Source organism: Lathamus discolor, chromosome 5 (assembly GCF_037157495.1).
Source record: "Lathamus discolor isolate bLatDis1 chromosome 5, bLatDis1.hap1, whole genome shotgun sequence".
Classification (NCBI taxonomy): domain Eukaryota; kingdom Metazoa; phylum Chordata; class Aves; order Psittaciformes; family Psittacidae; genus Lathamus; species Lathamus discolor.
In genome coordinates, this window is record NC_088888.1 from 22,972,620 (window position 1) to 22,983,015 (window position 10,396).

A 10,396-nucleotide genomic window follows, 5' to 3' on the forward strand; every position below is an offset into this window, starting at 1 on the left:
CTTCTGTCCCTCTTCTCATTCCTCTGCCCCTCTTCTCGTTCCTCTCCCCTTACTCTCGGCCCTCTGCCACTCTTCTCAGTCGTCTGCCCCTCTTCTTTTTCCTCTGTCCCTCTTCACATTATTCTTCCTCTATTCTTGTTCCTCTACCCCTCTTCACATTCCTCTTCACTCTTCTCGTTCCTCTGCCCCTCTTTGAATTTCTCTGCCAACCTTTTCATTACTTTAACACTCTTCACAATACTATACCACTCTTCACATTCCTCTGCCCCTCTTCACAGTCCTCTGCCACTTTACACATTATTCTGTCCCTCCTCTCATTCCTTTTCCACTCTTCTCATTCCTCTGCCGCTCTTCTTGTTCCTCTGCCGCTCTTCTTGTTCCTCTGACATTCTTCACAATCCTCTGACACTCTTTACATTCCTCTGACCCACTTCGCATTCCTCTGCCCCTCTTCACATGATTCTGACACGCTGCACAATCCTCTACTCCTCATTCCTATGCCACTGTTCCCACTTTTCTGCCTTGACACAAATCTTTACCAAATCCTCATTATCCTCTTGCCGTTTTTACAAACCTCTGCCAGTCTTCGTGATCCTCTGCCCCTCTTCACATTTCTTTGCCGCTCTTCACATTCCTCTGCTGGTCTTCGCATTCCTATGACACTCTCCACAATCCTCTGCCACACTTCACATTCCATTGCCCATCTTAATCCTCTGCCACTCTTCTACTTCGTAGGCCCCTCTTCTCATTCTTCTGTCCCTCGTCACAGTCCTCTGCCCCCTTCATATTCGTATGCCCCTCTTCAGATTTCTTTGCCAATCTTCTCATACCTCTCCCACTTCTCACACTGCTATGCCCCTTTTCACATTCCTCTGACCCTCTTCACATTCCACTGCTCCTCTTCTCATTCCTCTGCCACTCTTTACAATTTTCTGCCACTCCACAATCCTTTGCCCATCCTCATAAGCCTCTTACCCATTTCACAATCCTCTGCTGCTCTTCAAGTACCTCTGCCCCTCTTCACATTCCTCTGATAACTCTGCACAATCCTATTCCACACCTCACATTCCTTTGCCCCTCTTCTCGTTCCACTGCCCCTCTTCACAATTTTCTGCCACTCCACAAACATTTGCCCATCCTCATAATCCTCTTACACTTTTGACAATGCTTTGTCATGATTCTCTGCCCCTCTACCCATTCCTCTGACACTCTGCACAATCCTCTGCCACGCTTCACATTCCTTTGCCCATCTTAATCCTCTGCCCCTCTTCTCGTTCCTCTGCCCCCCTTCAAAATTTTTTGCTTGTCTTCACAATGCTCTGCCCCTCTTCACAATCCTCTGCCACTCTTCAAATACCTCTGCCCCTCTTCACATTATTCCATCACTTCTCTCATTCCTCTGCCTCACTTCTCATTCTTTTGCCCTTCTTATTTGTCTGCCCCTCTTCTCGTACCTCTGCCACTCTTCTCCGTCGTCTGCCACTCTTCTTTTTCCTCTGTCCCTCTTCACATTATTCTGACCCTATTCTCGTTCCTATGCCCCTCTTCTCAGTCCTCTTCCCCTCTTCTCGGTCCTCTTCCACTCTTCTCAGTTGTCTGCACGTCTTATTTTTCCTCTGTCCCTCTTCACGTTATTCTTCCCCTATTCTTGTTCCTCTGCCCCTCTTCTCAGCCCTCTCCACTCTTCTCGTTCTTCTGCCACTCTTCTCAGTCGTCTGCCCCTCTTCTTCTTTCCTCTGTCCCTCTTCACAATCTTCTGACACACTCCTTGTTCCTCCGCCCCTCTTCACAATCCTTAGTCCCCTTCACATTCCTTTGCCCATCTTAATCCTCTGCCACTCTTCTCCTTCCTCCGCCCCCATCACAATTTTTCCCTCATTTTCACAGCCCTCTGCCCCTCTTCACAATCCCCTGCCCCTATTCAAATTCTTCTACACTTCTTCATGTTATTCTTTCAATTCTCTCATTCCTCTGCCCCTCTACTCATTCCTCTGCCCCCCTTCTCATTCTTCTGTCCCTCTTCTCGTTCCTCTGCCCTCTTCTCGTTCCTCTCCCCTTACTCTCGGCACTCTGCCACTCTTCTTAGTCGTCTCTCCCTCTTCAAATTTCTTCCTCTATTCTTGTTCCTCTGCCCCTCTTCTCAGTCCTCTTTCACTCTTCTTCTTCTGCCACTCTTCTCAGTCTGCCCCTCTTCTTTTTCCTCTGTCCTTCTTCACATTCTTCTGCCCTTCTTCTCATTCTTCTGCCCCTCTTCACAATCCTGTGCCCCTCTTCACCTTTCTTTGCCAATCTTCTCATTCCTCTCCCACTTCTCACATTCGTACGCCCTTTTCACATTCCTCTGACCTCTTCTCATTCCTCTGACCCTCTTCACAATCCTCTACCCCTCTTCTCATTCCTCTGCCACTCTTCACAAATTTCTGCCACTCCACAATCCTTTGCCCATCCTCATAAGCCTCTTACCCATTTCACAATCCTCTGCCACTCTTCATGATTCTCTGCCCCTTTTCACATTCCTCTGATATTCTGCACAATCCTATTCCACACTTCACATTCCTTTGCCTCTCTTATCTTTCCTCTGCACCTCTTTACAGTCCTTTGCCTCCTTCACGTCTCTTTGCCCATCTTAAACCTGTGCCACTCTTCTACTTCCTCTGCCCCTCTTCACATTACTCTGCCCCCTTCATGTTCCTGTCCCCCTCTTCAGATTTCTTTGCCAGTCTTCTCATTCCTCTTCCACTTCTCATATTCCTATGCCTCTTTTCACATTCCTCTGACCCTCTTCATATTCCTCTGCCCCTCTTCACAATTTCCTGCCACTCCACAAACATTTGCCCATCCTCATAATCCTCTTACCCTTTCCATAATGGTCTGTCATGATTCTCTGTCCCTGTTCCCATTCCTCTGACCCTCTGCACAATCCTCTGCCACACTTCACATTCCTTTGCCCATCTTAATCCTCTGCCCCTCTTCTCGTTCCTCTGCCCCCCTTCACAATCTTTTTCTTGTCTTCACAATGCTCTGCCCCTCTTCACAATCCTCTGCCACTCTTCAAATTCCTTTGCCCCTTTACACATTATTCCATCCCTTCTGTCATTCCTCTGCCCCTCTTCTCATTCTTCTGTCCCTCTTCCTATTTGTCTGCTTCTCTTTAAATTCTTCTGCCCCTCTTCTCATTCCTCTGACCTTGTTCTTGACCCTCTGCCCCTCTTCTCAGTCCTCTTCCACTCTTCTCGTTCTTCTGCCACTCTTCTCAGTCGTCTGCCCCTCTTCTTTTTAACTCTGTCCCTCTTCACATTCTTCTGCCCCTCTTCTCGTTCCTCTCCCCTTACTCTCGGCCCTCTGCCACTCTTCTCAGTCGTCTGCCCCTCTTCTTTTTCCTCTGTCCCTCTTCACATTATTCTTCCTCTATTCTTGTTCCTCTACCCCTCTTCACATTCCTCTTCACTCTTCTCGTTCCTCTGCCCCTCTTTGAATTTCTCTGCCAACCTTTTCATTACTTTAACACTCTTCACAATACTATACCACTCTTCACATTCCTCTGCCCCTCTTCACAGTCCTCTGCCACTTTACACATTATTCTGTCCCTCCTCTCATTCCTTTTCCACTCTTCTCATTCCTCTGCCGCTCTTCTTGTTCCTCTGCCGCTCTTCTTGTTCCTCTGACATTCTTCACAATCCTCTGACACTCTTTACATTCCTCTGACCCACTTCGCATTCCTCTGCCCCTCTTCACATGATTCTGACACGCTGCACAATCCTCTACTCCTCATTCCTATGCCACTGTTCCCACTTTTCTGCCTTGACACAAATCTTTACCAAATCCTCATTATCCTCTTGCCGTTTTTACAAACCTCTGCCAGTCTTCGTGATCCTCTGCCCCTCTTCACATTTCTTTGCCGCTCTTCACATTCCTCTGCTGGTCTTCGCATTCCTATGACACTCTCCACAATCCTCTGCCACACTTCACATTCCATTGCCCATCTTAATCCTCTGCCACTCTTCTACTTCGTAGGCCCCTCTTCTCATTCTTCTGTCCCTCGTCACAGTCCTCTGCCCCCTTCATATTCGTATGCCCCTCTTCAGATTTCTTTGCCAATCTTCTCATACCTCTCCCACTTCTCACACTGCTATGCCCCTTTTCACATTCCTCTGACCCTCTTCACATTCCACTGCTCCTCTTCTCATTCCTCTGCCACTCTTTACAATTTTCTGCCACTCCACAATCCTTTGCCCATCCTCATAAGCCTCTTACCCATTTCACAATCCTCTGCTGCTCTTCAAGTACCTCTGCCCCTCTTCACATTCCTCTGATAACTCTGCACAATCCTATTCCACACCTCACATTCCTTTGCCCCTCTTCTCGTTCCACTGCCCCTCTTCACAATTTTCTGCCACTCCACAAACATTTGCCCATCCTCATAATCCTCTTACACTTTTGACAATGCTTTGTCATGATTCTCTGCCCCTCTACCCATTCCTCTGACACTCTGCACAATCCTCTGCCACGCTTCACATTCCTTTGCCCATCTTAATCCTCTGCCCCTCTTCTCGTTCCTCTGCCCCCCTTCAAAATTTTTTGCTTGTCTTCACAATGCTCTGCCCCTCTTCACAATCCTCTGCCACTCTTCAAATACCTCTGCCCCTCTTCACATTATTCCATCACTTCTCTCATTCCTCTGCCTCACTTCTCATTCTTTTGCCCTTCTTATTTGTCTGCCCCTCTTCTCGTACCTCTGCCACTCTTCTCCGTCGTCTGCCACTCTTCTTTTTCCTCTGTCCCTCTTCACATTATTCTGACCCTATTCTCGTTCCTATGCCCCTCTTCTCAGTCCTCTTCCCCTCTTCTCGGTCCTCTTCCACTCTTCTCAGTTGTCTGCACGTCTTATTTTTCCTCTGTCCCTCTTCACGTTATTCTTCCCCTATTCTTGTTCCTCTGCCCCTCTTCTCAGCCCTCTCCACTCTTCTCGTTCTTCTGCCACTCTTCTCAGTCGTCTGCCCCTCTTCTTCTTTCCTCTGTCCCTCTTCACAATCTTCTGACACACTCCTTGTTCCTCCGCCCCTCTTCACAATCCTTAGTCCCCTTCACATTCCTTTGCCCATCTTAATCCTCTGCCACTCTTCTCCTTCCTCCGCCCCCATCACAATTTTTCCCTCATTTTCACAGCCCTCTGCCCCTCTTCACAATCCCCTGCCCCTATTCAAATTCTTCTACACTTCTTCATGTTATTCTTTCAATTCTCTCATTCCTCTGCCCCTCTACTCATTCCTCTGCCCCCCTTCTCATTCTTCTGTCCCTCTTCTCGTTCCTCTGCCCTCTTCTCGTTCCTCTCCCCTTACTCTCGGCACTCTGCCACTCTTCTTAGTCGTCTCTCCCTCTTCAAATTTCTTCCTCTATTCTTGTTCCTCTGCCCCTCTTCTCAGTCCTCTTTCACTCTTCTTCTTCTGCCACTCTTCTCAGTCTGCCCCTCTTCTTTTTCCTCTGTCCTTCTTCACATTCTTCTGCCCTTCTTCTCATTCTTCTGCCCCTCTTCACAATCCTGTGCCCCTCTTCACCTTTCTTTGCCAATCTTCTCATTCCTCTCCCACTTCTCACATTCGTACGCCCTTTTCACATTCCTCTGACCTCTTCTCATTCCTCTGACCCTCTTCACAATCCTCTACCCCTCTTCTCATTCCTCTGCCACTCTTCACAAATTTCTGCCACTCCACAATCCTTTGCCCATCCTCATAAGCCTCTTACCCATTTCACAATCCTCTGCCACTCTTCATGATTCTCTGCCCCTTTTCACATTCCTCTGATATTCTGCACAATCCTATTCCACACTTCACATTCCTTTGCCTCTCTTATCTTTCCTCTGCACCTCTTTACAGTCCTTTGCCTCCTTCACGTCTCTTTGCCCATCTTAAACCTGTGCCACTCTTCTACTTCCTCTGCCCCTCTTCACATTACTCTGCCCCCTTCATGTTCCTGTCCCCCTCTTCAGATTTCTTTGCCAGTCTTCTCATTCCTCTTCCACTTCTCATATTCCTATGCCTCTTTTCACATTCCTCTGACCCTCTTCATATTCCTCTGCCCCTCTTCACAATTTCCTGCCACTCCACAAACATTTGCCCATCCTCATAATCCTCTTACCCTTTCCATAATGGTCTGTCATGATTCTCTGTCCCTGTTCCCATTCCTCTGACCCTCTGCACAATCCTCTGCCACACTTCACATTCCTTTGCCCATCTTAATCCTCTGCCCCTCTTCTCGTTCCTCTGCCCCCCTTCACAATCTTTTTCTTGTCTTCACAATGCTCTGCCCCTCTTCACAATCCTCTGCCACTCTTCAAATTCCTTTGCCCCTTTACACATTATTCCATCCCTTCTGTCATTCCTCTGCCCCTCTTCTCATTCTTCTGTCCCTCTTCCTATTTGTCTGCTTCTCTTTAAATTCTTCTGCCCCTCTTCTCATTCCTCTGACCTTGTTCTTGACCCTCTGCCCCTCTTCTCAGTCCTCTTCCACTCTTCTCGTTCTTCTGCCACTCTTCTCAGTCGTCTGCCCCTCTTCTTTTTAACTCTGTCCCTCTTCACATTCTTCTGACACTCTTCTCGTTCCTCTGCCCCTCTTCACAATCCTTTGCCCCCTTCACATTCCTTTGCCTATCTTAATCCTCTGCTACTCCGCTTTGTCTTCTGCCCCTCTTCACAGTCCTCTGCCCCCTTCACATTCCTATGCCCCTCTTCAGATTTCTTTGCCAGTCTTCTCATTCCTCTGCCACTTCTCACACTGCTATGCCCCTTTTCACATTCCTCTGACCCTCTTCACATTCCACTGCTCCTCTTCTCATTCCTCTGCCACTCTTCACAGTTTTCTGCCACTCCACAAACATTTGCCCATCCTCATAATCCTCTTACCCTTTTCACAATGCTCTGTCATGATTCCCTGCCCCTCTTCCCATTCCTCTGACACTCTGCACAATCCTCTGCCACACTTTACATTCCTTTGCCCATCTTAATCCTCTGCCTCTCTTCAGAATCTTTTGCTCGTCTTTACAATCCTCTGCCTCTCTTCACATTATTCCATCCCTTCTCTCATTCCTCTACCCCCTTCTTATTCGTCTGCTCCTATTCACATTCTACTTCCCCTCTTCTCGTTCCTCCGTCCCTCTTCTAGTTCCTCTGCCACTCTTCTCATTATTCTTCCCCCCTTCTCTTTCTTCTGTTCCTCTTCACAATCCTCTGCCCCCTTCACGTTCCTATGCCCCTCTTCTCTTTCCTCTGCCCCTCTTCTCAATTTTCTGCCACTCTACAATCCTTTGCCCATCCTCATAATCCTCTTACCCTTTTCACAGTCCTCTGCCCCACTTCACTTTCCTCTGACAGTCTGCACAATATTCTGCTACACTTCACATTTCTTTGCCCATATTAATCCTCTGCCACTCTTCTCATTCCTTTACCCCCTTCACAATTCTCTGCTCCTCTTCACAATCCTTTGCCACTCTTCTAAATTACTCTGCCCCTCTTCACATTATCCCATCCCTTTTGTCATTCTTCTGCCCCTCTTCTCGTTCCCCTGCACTCTTCTCAGTTGTCTGCTCCTCTTCTTTTTCTTCTAACCCTCTTCTCATTCCTCTGCCCCTCTTCTTCCTTTGCCACTCTTCTCAGTTTCTGCTCCTCTTCTCTTTCCTTTGCCTCTCTTTATGTTCCTCTGCCTCTCTTCACAATTCTTTGCTCCTTCTCTCATTCCTCTGCCCCTCTTCACAGTTCTTTGCTCCTTCTCTCATTCCTCTGCCCCTCTTCACAATTCTTTGCTCCTCCTCTCATTCCTCTGCCCCTCTTCACATTAATCTGTGCCTCTTCTCATTTTTCTGCCGCTCTTCACAAGCCAGAACCCCCAGGGAAATGGAGCCAAGGGAAGAGCAGAGCCCCTCCCACTCCAAGCTTTCACTGGGCAGATGAGCCAGGGAGAGCCAAGGCACAAACTGGGCTTCGAGGTGCGAGATCACCAACAAGAACGAAGCCCAAAGTGGAGCCCTGACAAGGGGCTGTGCTCAGTGGTACAGAGAAGAAGCAGCTACTCCCAGGGTCACCCTGGGAGTCTAGAAAGCTTCCTTCCCCTAGATGCGTTCACAAGGGACCACTTGCATGGAGCAGGCGCAGCCAGAATGGACCAGAGGAGCCCTGACAAGTGGTCCTGCTCAATGCTCAGAGGAAGGCAAAAAACCCCCCCGGGACCAGTGCCAGTGTGTCCAGGGGGAAAATTCCTTCCTGACCCCAATGTGGCGATCGGCTGTTCCCTGAGCATGTGAGCAAGACCTGCTCCCGGGCCACAGGCTGCGTGCGCCTACCAGGATGATGCCCAAGCCCTATTCTCCCTCAACCTGGGAGAAAGTGGTTGACCGAGGAAAAACCTCTGGCATTTTGTGTTCCCTAAAACGGTGTTTGTTTTCCTAAGTCATGACTGAGATGTGGCCTCTCCTCCCACACTCAGTGCCTCTAGAAAGAAAGAAAATAAACATGTCAGTCTCTTACAGCAAGGGTCTTTTACAGTTTATTTCCTTGTGCCGGGATAAGACAGAATGACTGACAGGCTCACTCACTGTCAGCTTTTCCTGTGTTATTTCACAGTTAACATACACATCAAGCTTCCGTACACCTAGCTGCTTGACGTAAGTGCCCAGAGGTTTGTGTTTCAGCCTGCCTCATGCTGTTTCTGATAGTCTGGATTGGTGATGTACAGTATGAAGTTCAGTATTTAAGATCAAGCCCTCATGAAATTGTGTTACTGATTGAAGTCTGCTGAGAAAGGCAATAAAAGTAAAGCATGCAAGATCAGAGTGAGCCTCAAATAAAGGATGCTGCCAAGATTTATTAATGACCCTAAAGATTCAATACAGCAGGAAAAAGTAACCGGAGCATATAACACCCTGCTACACCCTCACCTTCTGCCAGACACTATAGGAAGTGATCTTGGAAGACCCTGCTATGCTTCTAGCCCTTTACACAGTTATAGTCATTCTGGTTTTCTCTACCCTGCTGCTAACCTGAGTGTCAATCTAAAAATGCTTTCTGGAGTACATACCTATAAGGATGCATACCTGTTAGCAATTCCCCCATGAAAACATTTGAGCTAGTCAAGACTCAGCTCAAGTCAAGACTTAGTGTAGCTGACCAGAAGCCTTAGATGCTCACCATGTGAGGATCATCCTCTGATGTTGCTGTAACAAAAGGTTTTTCTCTTTTCCCAGGTAGGGCAAAAAAGTAATCACCACATCCCAGGAAAAGAAAAGCCACAGGAGATGGCAGGAAGAGGAATGCCTGAACACTTACCCAGCAGATAGAGTGCATCTGTTTGGGCAAGTGCACTACTCTAGAGCAGATACAGACACATCCATACACAGAACCCTCTGGTGAGGCAAGCTTTCCACTGCAAGCCCCTCCTAAGGTCAGGATGCCACAGAGGAATTTCATAGACTTACAGACCGATTTGGGCTGGAAGGGACCTTAAAGCTCATTCAGTTCCAACCCCTTGCCATGGGCAGGGACACCTTCCACTAGAGCAGGTTGCTCCAAGCCCCTGTGTCCAACCTGGCCTTGAACACTGCCAGGGATGGGGCAGCCACAGCTTCTCTGGGCACCCTGTGCCAGCGCCTCAGCACCCTCACAGGGAAGAGCTTCTGCCTAAGAGCTCAGCTCAGTCTCCCCTCTGTCAAGTTAAAGCCATTTCCCTTGTCCTGTCCCTACAGGCCCTTGTCCAAAGCACCTCTCCAGGTTCCCTGTAGCCTCTTTAGTCACTGGAGCTGCTCTAAGGTCTCCCCTTAAGTAGCCTTCTCTTCCCCAGGCTGACTCAGCCCAGCTCTCTCAGCCTGGCTCCAGAGCAGAGCTGCTCCAGCCCTTGCAGCATCTCCATGGCCTCCTCTGGCCTCGCTCCAACAGCTCCACATCCCTCTTGTGCTGTTGCCCCAGAGCCAGATCAGGACTGCAGGGGGGGTCTCCCCAGAGCACAGTAGAGGGATGCAGCCCAGGGCATGTTTGGTTTCTGGGCTACAAGCACACGCTGCCAGCATTCACATCTCCCGGAGTTCCTGCCTGCAGCTGCCTTAAACTGAAGCAGAACCTGGTGTCACCCATACTGTGTTTCCCAGATTTATTTGCAACAATGAACTCTAGAGCTTTCGGTTTTCATTTTAAAATCAGGAAAAGGAGATTCTATTTCTCAAGTCTCCTGATAGGAAGCAGTTTCCAGGCTTAAAAAGGGCTCCAGTACTTATAGTAGTATTTGGGGTCAAAAAAAATTAACACTGTGTTCTTGAAACACTCTGCTAAGCTGCCACAGCAGTGAGTAATGGGGCACCTTGTACCAGACCTGGCTCACACCATGATGCTCTCCATCTGTGAAGTCCATTCCCACA